Source organism: Anopheles maculipalpis, chromosome 3RL, assembly GCF_943734695.1.
Source record: "Anopheles maculipalpis chromosome 3RL, idAnoMacuDA_375_x, whole genome shotgun sequence".
Lineage (NCBI taxonomy): Eukaryota > Metazoa > Arthropoda > Insecta > Diptera > Culicidae > Anopheles > Anopheles maculipalpis.
Genome location: NC_064872.1, coordinates 60757709 through 60783698, shown reverse-complemented (window position 1 = coordinate 60783698; position 25990 = coordinate 60757709). Strand labels below are relative to the sequence as shown.

General features: G+C 41.0%; 2 protein-coding genes across 2 annotated transcripts in view; one reads left to right on the top strand and one right to left on the bottom strand.

Annotated features, from left to right (window-relative positions):
- LOC126561303 (nuclear pore membrane glycoprotein 210) overlaps positions 1 to 25990 on the bottom strand; it is a 359207-nt gene that overhangs the window by 266483 nt on the left and 66734 nt on the right. The window lies entirely within an intron of this gene.
- Positions 10244 to 25990, top strand: part of LOC126561503 (bifunctional heparan sulfate N-deacetylase/N-sulfotransferase) — a 120536-nt gene continuing 104789 nt past the window's right edge. The window contains exon 1 of the mRNA XM_050217694.1: positions 10244 to 10259. The gene's annotated coding sequence lies outside the window, so the exon portion shown is untranslated. The remainder of the gene's footprint in view (positions 10260 to 25990) is intronic.

Below are 25990 nucleotides of genomic sequence, written 5' to 3'. Positions count from 1 at the left end.
TGCGCCAGCAACGGTACCATATAACGATCGAGAGTGAAGAAATAACCGCGCTTTCTTATGTCACAGCAAATGATAGTTGCATTCGAATTTTCTTGTTATAGCATCGAATTGACGTTGCTTGCGCTCGGGAGTGCTTTTGTTCAATTGTGCAGCTGCCTTCTTGCTCGCGCACATTCCTAGTAGAAGGCGCGGGATGCTAAGGAATGGGTGCTTCTTATCGTTGCGAGTTTGAAGTGAAGCGAGCATTTGTGGTGTTGGTTGATGTTTCGATGCTGGAGGCAATCGACGTCAAAAGGCAAACTTTTGCTCCAGAAAGACGATTAGGGTAAATAGGGAGGATAAGGTATATCTTTACGGATCAGTAACAAGCGCATTGAACCGAAATGTTAAAGAGTTTGCTTGAAAGATCGTATAGCATTAAAGTTCTAGTGATTGTTCTGATTTGAAGATAGCGAGAGAATGGGTTTCGAAATGAATATTGTAATTCACTGGATTACTTGTAAAGTTTCTGTTTCAAGAATTGGTGCCATTGTTAGTGATAATATACAACAGATAAAAGACACTGATAAGATAAGGCTGTTTAATATAAGTAATTAATCTTCAAATCTACCAAGAAATCCTCACGTTTTGGTTTTTATGTCATCAAATAGTTTGCTTTTATCTCTGCAAACTTCTTGGAGCATCTGGAAGCTCCAAGAAGATCAAAACGAGATCTTTCATGTGTTGCACACTCGCGAAACCCCCATCATTTGGTACCTATTTTCTACTACAACCACCCTCTTGTGTATTTTACCTGCGTTGTTAGAAATCGGTGCAGAGAAAATATGAATACTTCGTCGGAAATTGCTGCTGTTCTATGGTTCTGCCTTGCTCTGTACTGTACTCTGTACCAGCGTTAGCTTTCTTTTTGCGAAAAGCTACACTTTTTCCTCAACAAAACGCAGCAACACTCGAGCTGCTGCTTCTAGCTTCCTTGTACTGCCGGTGATTAGATTGCAATAAGGTGGAAAAGTTTATTGCGCATACCTTCGTGCGAAGCTTGCAGATAGCTTTCGGAATGACTTCAAGAGGCGTAGGCCGGCTTTCCGGTAAATTATATCACCCCATGGGAGAGTGTGTGGTGGTGGTTGTGTTGCCGAGGGAGTTGGCCAGGGCAACGGATAGCTTGAGATGTTCGTGAGTGAAAATTGTAGACGCCGGTGTCCTATAGCACCTTTTGGAGTGGATCCAAAGCGACATGAGGTTTGCCCCTTCTCTCACAGCGAGTTGGTCGGTTTTACCGATCTGGCTGTTCATTTTTGCTCTTTTGAAGACAAAGAAAAAAGGCGGAAAAGCTCTAACATCTAACCGTTCCAAAGGTTAAAGGTTGTCAGTTCCTTTGTTTCAGAAACCTCGCACCTATAATCTCGTATATATGTGTCGGATGCAACCGCCAACTAGTGTCGGTAAGACTTCCGGCACCAGAAGCGTATGATAACAGGATACTTTATGAAAGTGGTAAGACTATCTCCAACACCCGCCCCGAATACATCCCCCTTTGCTGGGAACGATGGTTTCTTGTGTACCTTCAGGGTTTCGGAAAAGTCGTGACACTTGTCCCCGACCGCTTCGCTTCTTCCTTTCGCCGTACACGTGACAAAAGTTATTTTCTGCACCTTAATAAATGTTTATCAAAAATAACGACCATCACCCGGTGAGCATACTGCTAACAGTTTGAGTTTCGTCGTAGTCTGAGTCCTGCAAAACTGGGTAGAATGCAGTTCGTTTCGGAGACGGGTGCAGGATGCATTTTAGCACCAGAGAGCGAGATGATGAAAATATTTTTTATTAGGAAAGATATGTTGGGAAGAAATAAGTGCCTGATACTGATAGTCGGGACGTGTGTGTGGGAAGGTAGATATTTGCTATTTGGCAGACATTGTTGTGGGGTTCTTTTCTATATAAAAAGATTTGAAAGCTGTTCCAACCTTACACGTATGTAGAAACAATTTCTGTGTTATTTTTTTCATTCGAATATTTTAAATAAGTTGTGATATTATCTTGCTTTTCTTTGCTAAATCCGTTGGCCAAAATTTGCAAGACATATTTTCTCTGCAATCAGTAATTTGGTTGTATTTATCCGTTAAGTTCGCAGCGATATACTCCTAAATTGTTCGATGTTTTTGGTTAGAGGTTCTTCATGCTCTGTTTTATTGCGGTTCTAATAATTCTTGCATGAATGTATTCCAGTTCTGTTAGTACCGCTCAAATATGAATACGTATAATAGATTGCCTACATTTTGGCGCTTACTATCCTCGTTTTCTTGACAGCACAGCACAATACGTAACGAATATCTAATTAGGAACATAATTGAAACATTTTTTTTAATCAGCTTATTTTAATCACTAGCAATTTATCTGATAACTAATCATTTCTTTTTTTTCATTTGCAGGTTTGTCTTCAAAACTCATCTCAAACTTAATATCAATATCATTACGAGCTGTCACAATATATTGAACCAAGGTAAAATTCGCATTGCTTATCATAATCTTATCTAAATCTTGTCGTATCAATTTAGTGGTTAGTGGATCCATCACCCGACACGCAACTTATTGTCTCGATGTAAATTAAAATATGCTCTTATTGTGCACTGTGCGTAAATTGCCGTATTAAAATTCGTCCCATGCATACACTCGGCACGAGAATCCATTTTCTGGCTGCGAGGCGTGACATTTGCGGATTAAACGAGCGTAAAAACGAAGCTTCATTAGAAAACCCGGTGGTGCACACCCGGGCATGCATTCTGCGGACGGATGTGGGTGGTTGGTGAACCTGATTCCGGCCCCAAATGTGTGCTGCCAGTTCGTGGTTTGCGACATGTCAGTCCTATTTAAGTTTGGTTACCGTACAATTTCACAAACACCGTTCCACCAATTCCGTACCATCGTGCCCGTTGGATGTGACATGTGGTACAATTTCGTTGGCCTGTCTTAGCTCTATGAGATTCCTGCCTTGTTCTTCGCATTGGTGTTTGTGTGTGTGTATATCGTGCGAGTCCTCGTGACTAGTGGCTGTGCCAACGATTAGACCGGAAGTGCGCATGAAGCAGCGAGACACAATTAGGAATTTAATTTAAACCAACTGGAACACGTCCGAATGCGTGACACGACAATGACAGACGGTTTCGGAGAGGGAATTGGAGAAGATGTCTAAGAATTAGACGCGAATGTACAGTTTAGCAATGGAGTGGGAGAGTATTATAAACTGGACGCTTGGTCTCGTCCACTTCAGCTAAAAACAAGAATACGATGTTGTAGGATTCTTTTTGTGGAGTGTTTTCAAATTGATCTTTTGCCTCATGACCGTTCCGTGGCGTTCATTTGGCAGTTGTAAAATAAACCGTGCTGATAACTTAGGATTTTGGAATGTATTGATAATCGTTGGTGTCCAACAGAAAACAAGCGATGGATAAACGTTGCAGTAAAGCATTACTTCAAGATTTGCTTCTTAATCCTTCATTAATCGCTAAGATATTTTTATTCGATGCGCTTTATACTAGTATATAGCACATTTTTCCATTCCTTCCTTCCGAAGCGTGTTACTGCGGCATCATTTCACAAGCAATACAACCTATCCCCCGATGTCGATGTCATTCGCAGTGAATGCACCTCTGGCGAAAGTGTATTATTTTGCACCAATCTGACATGCCACGCGTCACTCAACGAGCTTTAGCGTGTACCGTACCACAATTGTTGCCTGCAAGCATTTCCTTTTTCTCGCTCGTGGTGGCACAGAGGTGTGACGAGCATTTTGTTTCCCATTCTACTGCAAGCGAAAGTCCTTTGGTGGTATATAATACGCTCCAGGGAGAAACAAGCACTAGCGCTGCCGTTGCTAATCCATCTGCTGCCGTCAGTTGTTCTCTCTCTCTTTCTCGGTCGTCACTGACTGATGCACATATTCTGTTTAAGCTGGAAGGAAAATATTCTTCTGACTGTCCCTTCTTTCGTTTTTTTTTCGTCCGAGAGCGATAGGAGTATCCTTGTAAGGCATAGATTGCATCTCACGGAATGCAATATTCCGCGTTTCTTTGCCGCGTTTCGAGATGCGTGCTATGTTTAAAATGGCTTTCGGTGACATGCTGTGCGTCAAGCAACGGCAGCTTTTACAGTTTGTATGCCGGTAGAAGGCATGCTAATGGATATTCCATAGAAAGCAGTAGAGCTTGGTACAATAGTACTTTTGTAAAACAAGATATCAAACATGTTATTGTGGTATAATTAGTGTCTGTACTGTAATTTTTTATTATTTTTTGAGTAAGTATACGTTTCTATTCAAAGTGTTTTCTATTCGTATCGAAACTATTATAACTTCAAATTCTTCAAACACTCCAAACTCAAGCAGCAATGCTGATCGATTTCTAGCAGCTAATCCATGGTGGATCGTGTGAAAACTTGAAAACATATCATTCAACGTCACCATCACCGATGACGTTGCTTGTCCCGTATTGTTAAAAGTGTGCGAGCGCGATATGAGACAAAGCATTCGGCTTACGGTTGAAATTGAATTCTTCACTGTCAGCTTACCCGTGGCCGAATTTTTAACTGGAAACAGATTCGGTGGGTAGGATTAAAACGCACGTTCACACGTTCGGCACACTTTGAACAAGTTCCTATGGCAGGGACTGGTTTGTCTGGTTGATATACCGTTCGGCAATAATCTCAGACAGCTTCAGCATCGTAAGCCTATTAACAGATTGGCGGGTTCGATTGTTCTGGCGGTTCGACTGGTGGTTTGACAGCTGAGCTACTGTGGATTAGACAGTTGGGTGTTGTTGTTTTTTCTAATGCACTTGCTGGTACTTTACTTTTCGGCGCTAGTATTTATTTTTTGACGTCAGTTTGGTTAGTTGGTTTAAAACCTATCAACGTTTTTAAATTGGCTAGTGAGTAGCACGATTTAATAATCTGTTTTGTTGTCGGCTTTGACATGTGAGAATACTGGCCAAAGCTGATGCTAGATAGAGCTATATTTTTAACAAAGCTACTGTCAGTGTGAAGTTTCACGAGTAATCTTTTTATTCTCAAAAAGGCTTAAAGTTTAACGCAACAAAAAAAAAAAAAAAATAATAATTGAGGTACGCTTCAGCCTTGTTGATGTCGATCATCATGCTAGCAATAAGGTTAAAATTCGCTTCTCTTAATCGAATCTGTTTCAATTTAAGCATTCGTTAAGGCAAAGTGGAACATATATTGGTCTGTAGGGAATGTTTTAAAGTCGGTCAACGTTAGGATTTGGGTTTGAGCATTTCCCACGGGTAGCTATGGACACAGGCTGGAAGAAAGCACACCACCACACACGCACACGCAGGATCATTGGTGCACAGTCGGAAAACCCAAACCAATTATTCTACGGACGTCCGGATATCCCCATAGGCGCTACCGATAGCAAGCTGGAACTGGCGTGGAAAATGCAACCGAGAGCCATCAATTATGCTCTCTTTTGTTCCCCACCCAGTTACGACCGTTTAACAGTCTGCCACGATAGCGTGTTTTTGCGTACGCCGAAGAAGAAGGTCGATTTTCTATGAATTTACCCCGCAACAGCCACAGAGTGCAAAATGAAACATCCCCCAGGCACGTCGCGTGGTGGGAAAAAGGGGGCGGGGTGGCCACTTTATGCCTTGTTTATTTGTCTCTGTCAACATACAATTCATCGAACGTTTTTGGGTGGTTTATGTATGTTCGATGTGCCGCCGTTGTACGCGACGCGGGTTTTGTCGGAAGGAGCGTTCTAGCACGCATACTATCGGGAAGGATGCATACGCTTATGCTCCCGTGGCAGCGTGTCAACCGATTATGTGCTCGGGTTTCCGAGTGATGTCGCACCAGTGTTGCCCACTAAACTAGGGTTGTTGTGTGAAATTTGTTTTATTGACTGAAATTTGTTTCCGTAACGATTTCGGCCCGGGCAGAGAACGAACACATACCTTATTGGTGGTTGTAGGGACCTCATATCGACGACATGCCTTTTATTTGTCATCGAACTATGGAATGGAACCGTCGAGTGTTCGCTGCAGCTCACGTTCACGTTGCAAAAGGTGGCAGAGATCGCTACAAAATGAATGACCGGTCGTTCGTTTTTTTTTTTTTTTTCGTTTATTCAAGCGGAAAACGCCTAACGGGGGTGGGTGCTGTGGTTGGTTGTTGTGTTACGAGGGAAAATTCTCTTCATTGAAGTGTTCGCAAAATGAACTCAGCGCATGAGATGTATGTGAATCGATTTTTCGTTACCATTATTGTTTTCGTGAGGTGAATTTGTTTTCCTCACAGTTTTCCGTTCGCTGAAAATTGCTGGAGAAACTGAAAGAGAGATACGTGCATGAATATGTTAACCTCTGTTGAATGCCATTTGTATACGATGATTATATGTTTCTTTTGTCATTGTATCAACATTTTACAATGGGCTCAATAGTCTATATATTTTTATATCGAATTATCTGAAAAAAAAAGAATAAATTATGGCATTAAGCCATAATATCTAAAGAACAATAAAAAATAAATTCGAATTTACTGCTTTTTTTTACATTGTTTTATTGTTTTTATTGTACAAGTTTTGAAAATACTTTCACTTCGATTTTCTTTTCTTTTATTATGTTGCTCATATCATTGCAGAATTCCAGACTTGTCCTCCTCGTTTTTATTTCATAATGAATGCACAAAGCGTCAATAAATTGTTATTAAAACATAAAATGAACTCATAATACGAATATGTAATATAAATTCAAATTCAAATACAAAAAAAGCTAAATGCTTTCTCCTATTTCGCTCACGGACGTGCATTCAGTTCCAGATTCAATCTACCGAAGAAATGGTTGCAGCTGCATCTTCCGACTAAGATGTACATATTTTTCTGCCACTTTGCACACGTAAGCCTGTTTCGTACGCATGGTGCATGTAGATTGTGCTTTATTTATAGTATTTTAAAGCAGCGTATAAAATAGGATTTATACTCGTACCTCATCTTCTTTGATTGTGCCACAGGGAAACGAGGCTCGGTCGTAGCATTATCACTCACACTCACGGCCGGGCCAGCATCAGAGCCGGGTTTGTCGTGCTTGCGACCGACCAGCTGCATACATACTCGTCATATCTTTCTTACAAAGTCTTGGAAAGCTTTTCTTCGGTGTCCCGCATGTGGCATTATTCCGTATGATACCGTGTGGAGGCTTTCCCAGCGCACGCTGGAACTGTTGTGCAAGAATACTTACAAGTGTGCATTTTTGAAACCAAATGCAATTTGCCACGAAACAAAGTGAAAGTCGCAATTGCATTGCTTCGAAATGGAATGAAAGTTTCATACGACACAGAGATGGTTCATCATACTGAGACTTGGCTGGCTCCAACTGAAGGCTGGGAAACGTTTTGGAGTAGATGTATTTGGCCAGCGCTTGAATTGAGTTTTCTTATTTAGTTTATCATTTGTTTTGTTGATATTATAGGTATTATTTCTGAGCCAGACTATGCGACTGAAGCCTGCTAAAAAGGAAACTCTGTCAAGGATTTGTTTGTGTTGCTTATTTCATTGCAATAACTGCATTTGGCCAATATTCTTCTAACCATTGAACAATGTAGATAAAAAAACAACAGGAAAAAGCAACATTCATTGAGTTATAATGTTTCACAAACCCAGGTTTCTGACTTCCCTGACGTCCGCTGTAGGTTGGTTTCCATTTCTTTGCCAGATTGTACTGCATCAAGCTTGGTACGAAATAAAAAAAAATGCCTTCCGGAAATTGTAATCTGGAATTGATTCCGGCCAGGATTGTTTTTTGCTGGACCATTTTTTCCTCTGTTCGTAGCTACCGAAGACGCCAGCGAATACTCTTTTCAATTGAGTTTTCAAGGGGCTTGTGGCGCCTCCTACGCCGTTGGCAAAAGAAACTCGTTCGTGTTCGTTTGCATATGATACTCGATTACATCTTTGTTGTGAATTTTTTTAAGTCGGTTGTGTTTTGCTATAAGCTATTATTCTGTTATTGTCTCTGTTATGAGCAAGCGTTTTCTGGAACGATTTGTCTATGATGGCCCCTGGTGATGGCTTTATATTTTTGAAGCTTAAATGGAGATGTTTGTGTATTGTAACCAATAGCGAATTAACCTCCAATATCTTCTTGTTTTTCAATACGACTTTCATCTCACAAAGCTTCATCTGCAGGTAAAGTTGATAAGAGAAATTAATATCCTATGGATCTACTTTTTAAACTCAGTTTAAATGAACCTTCTAGATTGTGCTATAGTCACTCTATCTCTTTTCTCAATCCTTGTATTTCTGTACACCCTACTGTCACATCTCTTGTGGTGTGAATATGCCCTGCAAGCAAACTATGCACGAGTGAACATTTTCTTCGCACCGTGACTGACCCGATCGGATCGACATCTGACCCCAAAAGCACCGTGTCAGTAGCACAGGTACACTCTATACAGACAGGTCGTTTGAAAACGTTCGATAGCATCGCACCTCGAATGAAAGTAGCGCTCTCAAGCGTCTCGATCTCGGAGACAGCTCCAGGAAAGCAAAGACAACCGTCCAATCCGGGGGGGGAGGAAAATGGAACAAAAGTACTCTCCAAAGTTCTCTATCAGTGTCATCTCGGCTCGGACCGGATGTGGGACGTGACATACTTCATCGTGTGAGAGGATGCATGGTTGTATTGGTAGAAAATTGATTTATTCATTCAATTATCGTTATGGTTGGTGGGTTTTTTGTGAGTGTGTGGAAATGTTGTTACCGGTGACCCGCGCTCCCTGGGACGACGTTTTGTGACCAATGTAACGCTCGGTAGAGATCAGAGATAGCACCGCGGATAAGGGTCGGACAGCATCCAGTATGTATCCTGAGTTCTGTGGAACTATGATTGGTGGAGATAGCTTGTCCGATCAACGAAAAATAAGGCAACCACATTATCGTGGACGTATTATTGGATTAAGGCACACATATCACACAATATCCTTCCCACCAACGGTCGGATCTGTGATTTCGCTGTCTCGTAAAGTTCCTAAAATGACTATTTCTATCTTCAGGTGGGCGTGTGCGATTATGTGAACTGGAATTTTATCTGTTTGTCTTTTTTATTTGCTCAATTTATCATCACAGGTGGTCTGTGGTCGTCGTTGAGATGAGAAAGGTCAATGGTGTCAAGTGCAAGTACAGAAATGTCACCGGATTGATTGATGGAGGCCGCACCGAAAGGTTATATACCTGTTTTAGCTAGAATATTGCTACCACACGTAACTTACGGGAAGCAGTTTATTGATTTGTTTTGTCTTTTTCGTTCCGTTAGAACGGCTTAGATGTACTGTTTTTTCTTTTCTTTTTTTTAAGGACTGTACTTCACTTAAAAATTTAGTGATCGAGATAATGCTACTGGAGTTTGTTCGTCAGTACTTTCTACGGATAAATAAATTAAATTTTTCAAACAAAGAGCATGGTTTAAGATTATCCTTAACCAAATTCGTTTTAGAATATTATTAGTTATTTATTAGTTTTAAATGCAATTTTGGTGTGTTATTGTTTTAAATGAATAATATAGTTTTTAGTATTGACAAAATAAAGGAGACGCCCAGTACTTCATGCTTTTCCGCCGTACAAACCCATGTAAATGTTTTCTAGCTCCCATCCAATATCAAACTACAAAACAAAGAAGGCAAACACCTGTCGCAAAACCAAGTTGTTTGATAGTGTCAGTTGTTTTGCAAAAACGTATTCCACCCACCACAAGCTGTGTATTAACATACCAAAAATTCACCTTCGAGGCAGGAAGGAGCTTTTTCACCACAGAAGAAAATGTGATACCTGTCCTACATATTTGTGTATGTGTCTGTGTGTGGTTAGTTTCGCTTTGTTTTAAGATAAGTTTCTTCGCCTGCTACATCTTACTTGTGTCAGAAACCGTGTACACTTCCGTAACGAGCATGATTGGAAATAAAGTGGTAGATTTTACTGCTTCCCACCCGGCGTAAGTCCTCCCGTTCTTTGGTTCGCTTCCAGGGACGAACAACATGCAACAAGGGTTCCAGCTTTGTTGGACTTTGGCCCGGTTGCACCCGGCATGCGAGTAAGCTGTAACGATTTCTTCCGCATAGCTTTATTTGTAAAAAAAAACTGGTAGCCGCATTCCGACAGATGCACACACTGTACGGTTAGGGTACGATTGCCGTGCGCGGTATAGTTTGCGATAAGAGTTTGACGAAAGACGCAGCAGCAGCAGCAGCAGCAAGCTCTCGTTTTCCCGATGTAGCAGCTGTAGCGTTCCATGTGTGCTCCGGTGTGTCTTTAGTGAAAAAGGCAGTCTACAAAACCGCATAGTATGTGTGTTACTTGTGTGAGCATGTCCTGAAACTATTGCAGGTTGCTCTCCGACCGCAAATGATGATGGCGAAGAAAGGACACGCGTTTGCATCGACTCGACTGCACTGGTGTCGTCGTACACTTTTCCTTGTGGCGAGAAGTTTTACACCCAGTCGTCCGAGGCCGAACGCCATCTCTAGCACCAGACACCAATATCTTACCAGACATCACCTGACGTTGCATTGTTCACGATCTTTCCTTCTTGCACCGATGCTCGACGCCCGGGAAATTGTTGCTGCAGTGAAGTAAAGTGTAACATTGTGACCGATCGATTTGATCCCTGTGACCTCTACACCTTGCTCTCTGCTCGTCCTCGAACCTATGGGCATGGGGCTGAAGAAAGCACTTGGAAACTACCCCGTTTCCTTTATCCGCTCATTATTTTTACCTTCACCGCAATGGCAATCGATGCGCAACGAACCGCACAACCATGTGGGACAAGCAACATCTTCATCGAACTCGGTTCCGGTCCCGGGGTCGATGAGAGTGTGGCCCATACCAAGGATAAGAAAACCTCAATCGATGGAGCAAAGCTACTACTAATTGGACTGTGCCGTCGTGAACCTTTCCATCTTGGACGGCCACGGGACCTTCTCCTTCATGTGCATGTGAGTTGGGATGTGAAAGTTTTAAGACGTGTTAATTGAGTGTGCCTTTTGGCCTGCTGGCACGGTATGCTTTCGACCACCTTGTGCACTGTTGGTGACGTTCTTCGCAGAAGGCTTTTGAACTTTCTTGTACAGTAGGTGTACAAGGGTCTCAGAAAAGTACCAATGCGTTTAAGAAGTTGCGGTCACCGGTGTGCGTTTTATTTATGCGAAAGTAATTTTTATTCCTTCAATATTATGTTTACATGCTTCAGATGAATCCAAACAAATGTCACTTGAATGTAAGAGTTTGAAAAAAAGCATTAAACTTTTAACAGTAGCTCGTTCCGCGCGGTGCGATGGCAATCTGTCACCAAACGTAAAATAGGTCAATTTTTCACCCAACCGCGGAAAGCTCCAATCTGTCCTCGACCTAACGAGCGACATGTTGTCTGATGTTGATGCTCAATGGCGCAGATTTAGCAGTGCACACTGCCGAAAAAAAATCTATCATCATTATTTCTCTACCATTGGAGGGGAGGACAAATTCTAGTTTATTTTTTGTTCCTGCTCGTTCGTCTTTTGCTTTCTCGATTGCCCCATCACCCATTCCCCGAGTGAAACACGCGTTACCAGTTGTTAGCGGTGGGTTTGTACTTGAATGCTGCACAACGAGTAGCAGCACACGGCAGAAAACGACCACCGGTGGGGTGGTTGCATCCGTAGACCCCCGATTTGAATGTGTGTTTCTGCACGGAAATCGTTTCGCATCGCATACCCACGGGGAAAGCGAGCAATGGAAAAAGGGGGGGAAAGCAGTCTTATTTCTCTTGTGCTCCGTTTCCGTGGACCTCAGTTTATGCATGCCATTTTTTTCACCTTCAAAATGCTTTTTGGTATTTCTTTTTTTTCTTCTTTTTGCTACAGTATTCCCTTTAGAATACTATCACAAACCCATTCTTCACCCGTTGAAAGCAACCCGACCGTGTAATCATCGATGGATGCAAGGGAGATGGGACAAAAGAAGCGGGTCGCATCCATGGGGAAAACGGATCGTTCGTTGGCCGAAGAAATATTACGTACGATTAGGCTGCACTTTGTGTACTGCTCCGGTGTACCTTATCACGTCCCGGAAGAACCGGGTGTCGGAAGTGTAGCGCGCGCCGGTGGTGAAGGTACCGGTTTCCCTGCACATTATGGCACCCGGAACGGTGAATCCGTGCTTTTTGGGGGATGATACTTTTTTTCTCGCTTCTCGTTTCTCTTTAATGTTCCACACACATGGTGCTAGACTAGTGGCAACATATTTTAACACCTTTTGTATTACACGGTTCCATGCTTACGCAGGACATCTTTTTCATACGCAAATGGGTTGATGCTTTATGAGAGATGTCGTGGTTTTTTTTTTACTGGGAACGTTGATATGCATAAAGAATGAATGTGATAAGTTGAAATGTCCTCCTGGGGTCATATTACATCGTATCAGGTGTGCGTTTTGTATCATTTAGTACTTCTCGTGGACGTTAAATTATGTCTTTGGTGTGATTATTGTGAGAGAAAAAGGTTTTTTTTCTTCTCATGATAGATCAACTACTATCAGTTCATTAATTAACTAAGTTTGTGTTGTAATACACTGTATCAAAAATCTCCCACCTTTGCACAGTGCGTAAATGCCCATCTCCCACTTATAAAGGACACTGTCTTAATATTATAGTTTTAATTTATGTTGATTTTTAAATGGATGTTTGTTTTTATTTTAAAGATTCACTTATTTCGAACATAAGTTAATGAAAAAGCAAAAATGGGTAGATTATAGAAAGATAGATAGAAAGAGATCCAATATTAACAATTCAATAAAAACAATTTTTTCACAAAATGTTCTAGAAACTTTAAAAAACGTCGTCACTACGTCGATTAGTTGAAAATCGGCATCATTACGTTATTGAGTACTCCCAGACAGCTCAAGAACGCTGCTGAGAAATGAAGGTGCGAAAAATGTCAACGGATATTTTGTCACATTTCGCAGCTGCAGATACTTTTTTGCAATTTTCCAATAAATGAATAAATAAATGAATAAAAAGAAATCAATTGAAGACACACGCAAAATATAATTTTCCCTATATTAAATATATTTCCATACAATTATTACTAAATAAATGAAACAAAATTCACAAAGTATTCACATTTCTCAGCTGCAGGTTGCCTTTTCTGCCTATGAGAAATTTGACGCAAGCAGTGCTGTCAGTTTCGTTCAAAATTGTTTGTCATTTCTACACCTTCATTTCTAAGCTGTGATCTCAGGCTGTTTGAGAGCATTCATTAACATTCACTACATTATACTTCATTATTACGTTGTGTATACAAGTAGATAGTATTGACTGATTTCTTTTGTCCGTTGATGTATTCTTACAATGGAACATAAATTACCAGGCGTCTCCATCATTAATCTGGTAAATTTATGTTCGATGTAACTAACAGAACTAGTAACAAAACACGAAAAGCGTTTTGGTCGAATTATTATTTTTGAAAATTTAAAATTATTCAATAATTTACGATGAAGTATGTAATTTATTTCTTTGTAGTTAAACGGCTGAATGTAATATTTTCAATCATCGTGAATATGATAAACATATTAATTATGCCTTGTCAGAGAGTAACGTCGCTCGAATTAGGCTATAGGACAGAAGATTACAAATATTTTCTCTACATTACTTTTTTTACGATGACTGTCATAATTAATTATAAATATTTTTTAACGAATTTTTACAATGATACTTCAAAAACAGTACATAATGTAAATTACTTGACATTATATTAAAAATAAATAATTTTTTTCATAGTGCGATCCGATCAGGTATGCGATGAAAAGTTTTAAAAGATGTCCCTTTTTCTCAAATATTTGTTTAACGACGCTCACCGTACTTCGATCACTTCAGCTTATCCAACAAGATTTTATCTCAAAGTAAATTTTTTACCAACCAACATGTAGTGCGGTGATAACGAAACTATTCTACTACTGCATACCACGCTGACATGCCTACGATTTGGTTAACCGTAAAAGTAGTACACCGAACCTTGATTTGTAGCCTCTTTTATCCGCACTAACGCAACAGAACGGCGCACAAAAAAGTGCATACCAATGTAGGACACAACATGTGTGCTGTTGAGATCAAAGATTAGATATATGAAAGCAGCCTGTCTGTGTGTGTGTGTGTGTGTATGTGCGTTGAAATACGCAGCATGTGGAATGACATTTCAGCCTAGAAATACTGCTCTTCACCTACATCCGTGAGCTACACCCGAACCCACAGTGGAGAATATGTAATGGGAACCACGTTCCGCGAACCGTGGCACATACATGGACGCTCTAATGGATGGAATGTAGGGACAAATCAAGGACTTCGTGTAAAGCTTGTTTTTTTTTTGTTTTTCTTTCTGGAATGATTCAGGAGTAGAAAAAAAGAGTATTTCAGAAATGACAAAAAAACGCTATACGACACGAGACTACAAAAACCAGAACAAATGGCATGGAAAATTATGACATGTATACGTGGAATTCCAATGCTGTGATGTGGCATGGTCCATGAATGCACTGCACAGTTTTGTTTTCATCGTCTGTTCTTTTTCTGGGAGCTTTTTGTAAAAAGGCATGTAGAAATGTTGAATGTATACACGGATTGGCACGAATTAAACTGTACCAGCTATTTAGATCTATCAATCCAGCGTTCAAATAGTGTGTACAGGTTTTGCCAGTATTTTTTAGTCATGGTATGGCACAAATATGGGTAGAATAACATGTATACAGTTAAAAATTATATCTATCTCGACAAACTTGTTTGAAATATTATGCAACTGTTCACGTCAATTTAATGTGCAATCTTGAAAAGTTCATATAATATTTTATTTATTGCGTAATGACTGCCAGGTCGTATTCCTTCAAATCTATCTTATATCTAGCTTTACAACTCATTTAAGTTATATCCTATTTGGAGGGTAGTCATTTCCTTCTCGCTCAATTCAGGTGCACCTTATCCTGGGTGAGCTCGGTTGTGGATGTTGATGGCGCAGGGATGGTTCTAATGTTGTCTTCTCCATTTCCGCTAAGGGGTTGGCGCCTCTTCAGAGTATCGTGCCGTGGAGAATGAAGACTGGTTCCCAAAAAAAAAAAAAAAAAAACCCCTTTCTTGCGAATACTTTGTGGTGTTCGCCACTCCATATCGTTGCCAGCATTTGGATGTTGCGGTTGGCGGCCCCACCATCGGCAGAACGCACGAGTCCGAAAGCCACTACAACTTTGTGAAGCTACAGTAGCATCCAACTCACTCATTCCGCCAACAGTAAAGCCGCCAGTCACAACTACACGTCGTCCAAACCTAATTCAATTGGTTCAGTGATCTAATGTTGTCGCTGGCGACCCTGACGTCAGCAAAACGCAAGGAACCGACAACTACAATAACCATGTAAGGTTACTGCAGAATCGAACCCAGACATCCCGCTAACGACAAAGTCGCCAGTTACGACCTCAGATCTCCTAAACCAATTTTTATCGATTCTAACACCGAAATAGCGACTGGCGCATAATCGTCACAAACTACAATCAGCTAATCGTACGATAGTGCATACAATCTACGGGAAGGGAGAGGGGAAGGGATCAAAGGACGCTTCCCATCTTTTTGGTGAAGTCAAAAAGAATCTGCACATATTCGCAGTCCTTATGTCCCAGGATATCGTGCATCGGTACCGCCGGGGATCTTCCTGATGCCCAACGGCTGCTAAGAGTCCGGGTCTAGCCGCATCGAACTCCACACATGAGCAGAGGATGTGGTTACGGTCATGGTATCCGTTGCTACAGCTGCAAACTTTGTAGTCGGCACTACTTGTACTTTTCAGATGTGCATTCGTCGCAAAAAGTCCATATAAATTAACTATGGATTTAATAAATAATTTAAAACCAGGTTGTTCGTCCTTCTGTTAAAATGTTTGGTTTGTTGACTGATTGCTTGTTAATTCACGATTCATCTCATTCTGTTGTATATTTCTAAACCTAATCTGTTGCATCCAGTTCAGTCGAAAGCTTTACATTTTCCGTGTAACATGTTTTTTTTTTTGTGATCGGAAGTTCCAACATTAAACGACCGTAAATTGAAAAACTTTTGACGCTCGTCAAAACTTGCGGCAAAACTTTAACTATATCGATGGAAAACAGGCTCTCGCCGTTCATTATTGTGTATCGGTCGATTCCCGTCAATATGGCTTTAATGTAGGGGTTTGCTCTCTCAACTGCAAGTGGTGTGTAGAATTAAAGTTGAGCTTCTTTCAAGCATTATCAATAAGCGGATTTTGTATGTTTTTTTTTTCTCTTGTGTATTTATTTTGCTTCTATGATTTTAACTTAACTTCTCCTCGATTGAACAAAACTTTCGAGCAGAGCGTTCACAAATCTGCAGCTAAACCCTCCTACAGAGTAGCTCTTTAATTTATTGACCCTTGACCCGATATGGTGGTCTGTTGCTATATGCTGTGTGAGTGGTACGAGTTTCCTAAACGTCAAACTTTTCATTTCCGTATCTGCTTTACGTGTGCGCGTGGGTATACATTTGCTGGAGAGCTTGAGAAAATGCCGTGGAAAATAGTTGGTGGTTTCTGCCGAAGCTCCAAAAATCGCCCCTTGATCATTACCGAACCAGCAACAACAGCCGCAGGGGACGAGCAGCTGCACCATGATGGCAATTATGGTATCGACGATCGGAAAGGAAGCATTAGGGTGTTGGTGGAAAATTTTATTCATTAGTTTTATGCTTTGTGCAGCGGCCACTTTGCTGCTACGGCATCATGGTTGTGATGGGATGGGGGATCTGCAAATGGAGGTTTATTTTTTGTCCCGCAAGAAGGGGTTAGAGGTTACGTGTTTTGTAGCGTGGTCCATTTTGGCTAAAATCGGATCTCGCTTCCTAAATCACTGCTCGGCCAGATCTTGTTGGCGGTTGATACAGCTGCACCGAATTTGTATTCGCTTCCCTGGTGCGGTCGGTGCAGAATAATGAGCGCATGAGCAAGTTTTCAATTTATATCTCTCGTGCAAACTGTGGATATTTCCTCGCTTTCCTCACTCAAACGTGCAAAAGCCCCGTGGGGCTTGAGGCAGTGGATTGTGTCGTGCAGGGGGGTGGGGGTTTTAGAATATGGAACTAGTATTGCGGTTCATAGTTATGTTGATAATAATTTCCACACGCTTGATACCGATTTCTGTGTCGCTAGCGGATGGCAGTGCAGTGTCATTAATTAAAGTGCTGTTGGGTGAGTTTTACGTTGAGACTCTTCGTTCGGATGGAAACCTAACTTAAAGCTGAATGCCAGTTTTTCCAGGTAAAATATACGTTTAGGTCATCCCGCTCACATATTCGGTTCATTCTTAAGCTTTAAGAAATTCCGTTCGTGATATCTTCGGACATGATATCTTAATGTTAAAGCAAAACGTTCAAACGGGATGTTTGATTGTGAACGGGAAGGGTTCCAGCTGTGAAGTAAATCGACACTACTCGGGAGATTGTTCCCGTTTTCCGGCTGGTTGATTTAGCGACTACGAGTTTAATGTTTCCCGGCTGCAAAAGGATGGAAGCTTCCTAAGCTTCCTGTTTTTACAGCCACGCGGTTGAATGTTGCTATCGTACACCACACGCGAATAACTGACGAAGATGTGTCTGCTAAAATTTACTCCGTAGAATAAAACATGAAAAACTTCTTCGCCTTCTCCTCCCTCCATCACAAAATTTGAAATAGTAGAATGCGGAGCTTTCTTTAAATTCACAGAAAGCTGCTATCGTTTCCCATCTTGTCCCGGATAGCGCCCTTTTCCGGGAAACTAACACCCACATTGCCTGCTCTGGAGTGAGTTACTTAATGGCATCCGATTGTAAACGTTTCGAACTTCGAACGGCTGGTGCAAACGTTGGAAAGGTGGTCGCAAATGTTTAAATAGATGAATCAACACATCCGGCCTGGATTTTAGTCCCCCATTACATAGCTTTATCAGTGAAAGGATGGGCTAGAACGTATGTTTTCCCGGAAATGCTGTGACACCACATCGATAGATGACAGACAAAGACCGGTGTAAAGCTGTGGCTTCTCTTGTGAGGTATTGGCTTTAGTAATTTTCTTAGCATACGTTAGCACAAGGAGTGTGCCTTTGGCAATCACCAATCACCATTATTCAATTATAAACAATGACTAGCGCAATTACTGACAACCATAATGGTGTAGAATGTATCAATTTTGATGGGAAGTTTTATTTGGTTTTGTTTGAGCTGCTGATTGATTATTAGAATAATTTTCTAAGAATAAATGTTTGTGTCTGTGTGTTGACTGACCCTTTTTAAAGCTATCTAATATTTATTCATTTGTTGCAAAATTTTTCCAAGGTATTTTTTCTCAGAATCAAGTTTATCGCTTTTCATCATGCATCCTAATTTTCGAGAAAACTTTACAAACTGTTGATGCAAAGCAAAGCGTCATAAAACATTCAACCCCTGCTAAAAATAGTTGGTTGGCTTCACTCTTTGTTCTCTCAGGCAATCTTGCGAATCATGTTTTTCTCCGAACGGAAATTATGCGTTCTAACTAGTTGAAGGACATTCTATGGACTTATCATTTTCATGGCTTTTCGTATGTGGCAAAGTAATCCCTCATTCCTTGCTTCGCTAACCATGTTTCCGTTAGGTTTGGTTTGCTAAAACATCCATCGGTTCGGTTTGGCTGAGCTGAATGTTCACTCACGGACTGCTTCACTTTTAGTTACCGTTTCATTAATTATTAAATAGACAAAAAAGCTCTTCAGTATCACGTCCCTAATGAGTCAGAATTAATGGGCACGATGAAAGCATGTCTGGTGCACTTTGTTTTAGAAGCGAGAGAAACAATCTGTCAGCAACTAATTATAGTTCATTCTCGATTTGGATAAGTCATTCTGGTGCGGTAGTTTTAATGGTGATTAGTAAATAAAATATTCGAATTATAGCAGACGCTCAACTCTTCTTGGAAAAGGTTTAGTCTATGATGACTTCAGTCTGAAAATTCGAAAATATAGCCGGCTCCTGTCAGTCGAGCAGTCATGCGGGATTATATCGAAACTTTTAAATGCATCCCGGAACGTTTGACATTTGATCCAATCAAGAACATTTTTGGAAGAATTGATATACTTAATGCATAGTACGTTTCTAAATAAGATTTTGCAACTATGTAAAATGCATATTTAGGAAGGAAGGATATTTAGGGAAGGAAGGCTTTTCCTATGCCATATTCTCTATCTAAAGTTATCTTGCCAAACTGATCAGCCTTGTTAGAATGACCATGACCAACGTCACATGCCAGGTGAAGGTGGATAGCCTGTCTCCTATTCAACTTGGCGCTAGAGAGGGCCATCCGTGACTCGGAGGTGGAGACTTCGGGAACCATCTTCAATAAGTCAATCCAGATCCTGGCATACTCTGATAATATAGACATCATTGGTCTGCGGCTCTCCCAGGTATCAGAGGCCTACCAAAGGATCGAGCAGGCGGCAGAAAACCACGAGTTGCAGATTAGCGAGGCAAAGACCAAATTGATAACCATCAGCGGGCCTTACTAAGAAATCCAGAACTACGTGGGAGTGATGTACAGATAGGTGACCGGAAATTTGAATTCGTCCAAAACTTCACCTATTTTGGGTCAAAAGTCAGCACCGGAAACAGCATTGAGACGAAGTTGCGCGTTAGGATGTCGGCGGCCAGCCGGCTATTCTACAGCCTGAGGAAACATCTGACCGATCGCGACAGGTTTTGTCGCGACGGTCGAAGCTGGGACTGTATCGTACCTTTATCGTCCCAGCACTCACATACGCCTCTGAGACATGGAACCTGTCCAAAACAGACGAAGCCCTCTTACGAAGCCGAACGAAGCCTAGAGGAAGATGCTCAGAAGGATCGTTGGCCCCGTGTGTATGGAAGGACAATGGAGGAGCCGCCACAACGACGAGCTGTACGAACTGTAGGACAACCTCACCGTCGTACAGGGAGTTAGGCTCGCCAGGCTACGATGGTTCAAATTTCTTTCTGTCTTGAGAATATCCATGACATTCTGTCATGACATGACATGACATGAGGAAGTCGTGCTGTGACATGCTAGAGGCGATTTTGTTTTTAAGCGATGTGTGAGTCACCCGTGTCTGCTCAATTATCAATATTCACAAAATTTTTTGATCGATAGTTCCTAGGACACCTACCTTCTGATTAATATTCTCGAGATGGCGCAAGGTTGATGAATTCCAAGCTAGTCCTTATCAACTCTGTTGTATCTCGTGATTAATTCTAACCATCGCATTGCATCGACTCTGGAGGTTGCATAATAAAATTTCCTCAAAATATTTGTTTTTTTTACATTTCAATGGCATCCGTGGCATGAGCGGACTTTTTCTAAAGTGCTCGAAAATAATGTAAACAAACGATTTTACGAACATTTGCTCGAAACTAATTTATGGTTTTCTGCTCGACAAATAACTAATACTTATGGAGCAGGCTAGTTTTAGCTTAGATTATATGAAAAACTAGCAGCATTATTGCAACAAAATATCAAAGCACGTAAAAAAAAATTGGGTTAGATCATCATAGACTCCATTGGGGTTTTATAAATTTTAATTCAACCACAATCTATCATCTTAACTAGATTTCGAAAGTAGAAGCTCCATAATTTATTTTACTTCCTTCCAAAAGCTTCATGCGGTGTTTACAATACGGCGCAAGCCGTTATACTGAAAATAAATAAAATAAATAAAATCATTCCGAAAGCTTAGATTTTTTTATTCCATTAAAACGGCTGCCCGAAATGCTATAAAAAGCCTTGATTTAGCCGTATTCTGTCCATCCCAGGACGAAAGGTAACATGAACGTAATTATTCGTCGTTCACGTTTATGCTTGATTTATTTAGCGAATTGCGGTTTCCAATTTAGTTTTTTTTTTGCTTTTCATCACTCCAATATTTCATTTAAAATTGATGTCCTGTTTATCTTCTTAAACGATACCGGAGATTCAATGCTCTGGAAACCGACCCGGATGATTCACTCGATGAGCCCGCGGTGTGCCTTGTTGACGTTGGTTCATATTGGAATTTATTCGTTCTGTTTGCTTTCCATCGTTTAGAGCGCTTTTTTTCTAAACCGTAACTAAACATTCAAATCCATAACCGTGATGCACTAGTGCTTGGATCATACTGATGCCTTGATATTCTTCGCGCTGACATGTTTCGTCCGTTTTGGCAATGAGTATGGCTGAACGTTTGTTTGCACAGCGGTAATGAAATAAGACATCATCAACCTAAATGTACGCTAATGATAAACGATGAGCTACGTTTAGATGCGTTATATTAAGCAAAGAATAGAAGTTTAAGGAATCTTTGGGAATATCTTATGTATCAATTAGCGTTATTTGAGGAGTTATAAAACGATAATGAGTATTATAGTTTTTTTTTGTAAATCTCTCACTCTTCAAAGTTATGTCGTATTTTCGAAAACTATATCTGCGAGGTACAGCGCAGAACAAAGTTTTATTCGATAAAAAAGCGCTCAAGTCCTTCCGTGTCTCATGCTCTCATTCGACGCAACTTAAAACAGGGTGCACGATGGAGAGATATCATGAAAATTTGATCAAAACATAGAAATAAAACTCTTTTTTCCACCTATGAAGGTACCAGCTGCCACTATCGATAGAACTAGCAAAAGGAAGCGATACCATGGCAAACTTTTTCGTTTCCATCGAAACTGGCAAAGCAAAAACAAAAAAAAACTATGATCGTTATCAACTTGCTGCTCAGGAAGTGTGAATGAATTGGATGTGGTTTACCATTATCTGTTGCTGGCGTCCTACTTTTTCACTAATCGGTTTTATCTCTTCCTTAATCGTACCTCGAGCTGACCATTTTAAATATACCGCAAATGGTTATGGTTCGTCGGATTGGGATGTTTCCTACAAATTTTCCGGTTGTGGTTGTAAAGTTTTTGTCTGGTATTAGGAATTAAATTTTGAGATAGGGTTTTTCATAATATGCCTATTTTTTTCTACATATCTATCTTGTATATATGCGTGATACATCAACTACATCCAACGGCTAAACATCAATCGACACAAAATTACATTAATCGCTTTACACCTTGTGCCGGTAATGGTTGCCTGCGGCTGAAAGGACACGTCCGTGCGATTTCCGACGCTGCATTCAAACATAGCGTTCATCCATTGCAGAACCTGCCAGCAATAGAAATACACACTCCCATCGAAACGCTTACTACTGCTGTCCAAAAGCTGTTGAGAACACACATTTTGTTGCATCGTTTTTCAATTCCGAACGATACTTGGGTTCTCCTGGTGCCAACAGTAGGAGCGGCAACAGTTTGATACGTTTCAGGCAGGGTAAAGTACTCGATTGGTATTCCACAGACAATTTTAACGTAACAGGAGAACGATACAACAGCAAAGAGGATAGTTGTGAGGAGAGTCTCTAACCCTAGTGTGTGGATGTGTATGAAGTATTTTTTGCTTTTATTTTGCAACGCACACACAGGAAGGAAGCACCGCTTTCGCTAGGACTAAAGGACTATAAATTTTCAACATGACATTTTACTGCCACATGTTCTCGAGGAGCTGGAGCCGTGGCTAGCCAGAAGTGTAGTTGTTTTTGTTACTTTGACCACAGTGGATTTGAGGACATGCTGGTGAGGACGTGTCATGGTCAGTGTACGACGCTTGGAGTGAAATTTGCACCGTCTCCTTACATGGACGGTACCGGTAGATCGTGCGTTTGTTCGAAAAATGTTGGTTGGCGCTGAAGTTGATGAAGCATTTCTGCTGGGAATGGGGGTGGGAATTGATCTCCGGTTCTGGTGGAGTCCGTTGAAAGTTTATAGATTCTAATGACAACAATACATTGTATGAAACACCTTTACTTCTTTTTCATCATAAATTCATATAAGTGAGTCTTTGCTTCGAGGAACTAATGCTAGCTTTAATCAACTACCATCAGTTTTTCTCATGAAAAGTCATAGCACAATGATGATCGATATGTACGAAGTACTGATAACTAACGTAACATTTTCATATGAAATACCTTTTCTATGTAATTATTGCCTCTGAAATGGAAAAGCTTACAAAACTACAAACAGCAAAGAGCCTTATTTGCGCTTCACCCCTCGAACTTTAACGCTAAAATCCAACCCTTCACGAACGGAATTTGGCACATGCTGCAAAGCGCTTAAGCCGATGAAAACTTAATCTGCACAGTGTGATCCCCTTTCACACTTTCTGTATCCGCACACCGAGTGCTGTTGTGTAACTTATAGGAAGTGACTTTGATAGTGGCCACTGGCTTCACACTGCTTTGGCTAATCTTTAACTTTTCATCAAACCCTATTCGTTCGACTAACGACTATTTAGTGGGAAAGAGAGCCAAATTAAACGTGAACCGGCACATGGAACGGCGGTGCGCGAAATGTAGCGTATGCTTTCTAGCTTAGCCGGTTACAACAATCTGCTCAGTGGACCGTATTTTTCTGTGACTTGATACGTAATTGGCTTCTATTTTGCCGGAGTGTTTACAGAGAAAGGAGAGTAAGAAGTAAAAGTTTAATCCAGTTTACTAGTCTTTTTTTCGTTGTTACTTAAGCTCTCGAATGAATAGCTAGAAATGTTGAATCTGTTGGATGAGTTATTTGCACTGTTTTGAAAGTAAGCATTATAGTATATTGAATAAAAAATGAATTTGATCCATCGTTTTTCGTGGCAAAATTTGTCCAAATCCTAGAACGCTTTTTATTTGGTTTTTCTTTTGAATACTATGGGCAGCAAATAACTAACAATGTTGTACTGTTTTCTGTTATCTTTAGAAATTAATGAGACATCAGCTATAAGCTCGAAGAAACTGCCATCATCCAGACTGCCTGGCTATACTACTGTGTCCGACAAGTAATGTGACATTGGATGTCAAATTTCGCGCGCCAAAGGAAGGCCCTTGTTTTATTTTTCGTTTGTCAATATGTATGTTTTGACAGTTTTGCCACGTTCCATGTCACAACATCAACCCGGCTAGGAGTGACAGTTTGTTTTATGAGCTGCGCCAAGTGTTTAGTCCATATTGACCATGTTCAAGTTTGTGGAGCAGCTCGCGCATATCAAATTTTGTTTGCGCAATGAAATAAACGCTACCGAAACATTGCGGATGTTACAAAAAGCCTTCGGGGAAGAATCTATGTCGAAGAAAAATGTGTACAAATGGTACAGTGATTTCAAGAATGGCCGTGAGAAGGTCGAAGATGAGAAACCTCCTGGGAGACCATCCACCTCCACCGACGCCGTCCAAAGCAAGGAATTGATGGTCAACAATCGTCGGTTGACGCTACGAGACCTTTCAGAAAGCGCTGGGATTCCCAAAGTCTCGGTCAAAATCATCCTGAAAGATGTTTGAAGCAGGTGAAGTCTCGCCTGGTGCTGTCATTTTGAGGGAGTTTTTCGCAACAACTAGCACTCATATGGTTTAGCAACCGCAATAATCGCCAGATTTGGCACCAGCCGACTTCTGGCTGTTCAACAACCTAAAACGGCCGCTTTTGGGGACACCGTTTTGATACAATCGAGGAGATACAAGCCGCAGCGACGGCGGAACTAAAGGACATCCCAGCATCCGCGTTTTCTACAATATGAATAACACTATCAAAAATGGTTATTTTGATTACTTTTTAATTTCCAAACATATTTTCACCGGGCCCGGTGGTGAAAGCGACAACGGTGTCGATTTTCACAAGACAAGACCGGGGATTGAAATCTCATCCGGGACGTTCCTCCGTAGTGAGGACTAACTATCCAACTACGCGGTACCAACAAGCCTAGTAAGCCACTAGATGGCCGCCATAACTTAGTCGGTCGTTAGATGCCTAGATGACATCTCGTCGTTCGCAGGACCGACCATCTACTGGTTCTGTTAGAAAACGAGGCGCGGCTTCTTTTAATTTTTCTATATGCTTCAGTTTAGGGGCGGCCCGGTGGTGTAGGCGACATCAGCGCCGGTCTTCAAACGGCAAGACCGGGGTTCCAATCCCATCCGGCCCGTCCCCCCGTAGTGAGGACTGACTAACCAACTACGTGGTATCGGCAGTATAGAAAGCCATTTTCGATGGCCGACATGACGGCTTGGTTTAGGTCGTTAAGCCAAGAAGAAGAAGATATGCTTCAGTTTATGAGTAAATCCGTGGTAGAAGAACCAAAAAATTATTCCGTTCTTAGGACACGCTTGTGTTCGTTTCTAATCGTTGTTCGTTCTTAATTTTTGATTTGCGACTTATCGCTTGCTCCCTAACTGATCCCAAGGTAGGTTCGTCCAGCCCCTTTCTGATTCTTCTTTCGTTTTCTTTCCTTTCCTGTTCTCCTTTTCGCCTTCTAACTGACAGGGCGTTGGGAACCTTGTAAAAGTTTCCAACAGGTACAATTAATACCAAAAAAAGCCAGAAATAGCAGATTAAGACGTCTCGAGGTTGTAGTTTCCAAAAAAAAAAACAAGCTTCTATAGCCAGTACCAATGCTTCAATGGTTCGGCAATATTATCACAGCTTGAAAAATGTACCAAAAATGTGTTAAATGAAAAGCTTTTAGTATCGCTTTCAGTACCTTTTTTATAACCAGTGTTGCTCGAGCTTTAAGACTGTGTCATGAAAGCATAACGGTGTCGGTTGCACTGTTCTCGATTTAAAAAAAAGTAATGGTCAGAGAAACTCGTTAATTAAACTTTCTAGCATTGCGGTTGCGGTGCCTATCAGTTTTCCAGCTTTCTCTTCACTGTATCGGTAAAGAACACAAAAATAAACCACAGAGCAACAACTAGCCCGCTTCTGCAGCTCTGTTCTTAACCGCTTGTGGAAAAGTCGAAAAAAAATCTAAAACAAACCTAAACCCGTATCTACTCTCAATCACTTAGCTCTCTGTATGCTTTTCTTTAGCGAACCGT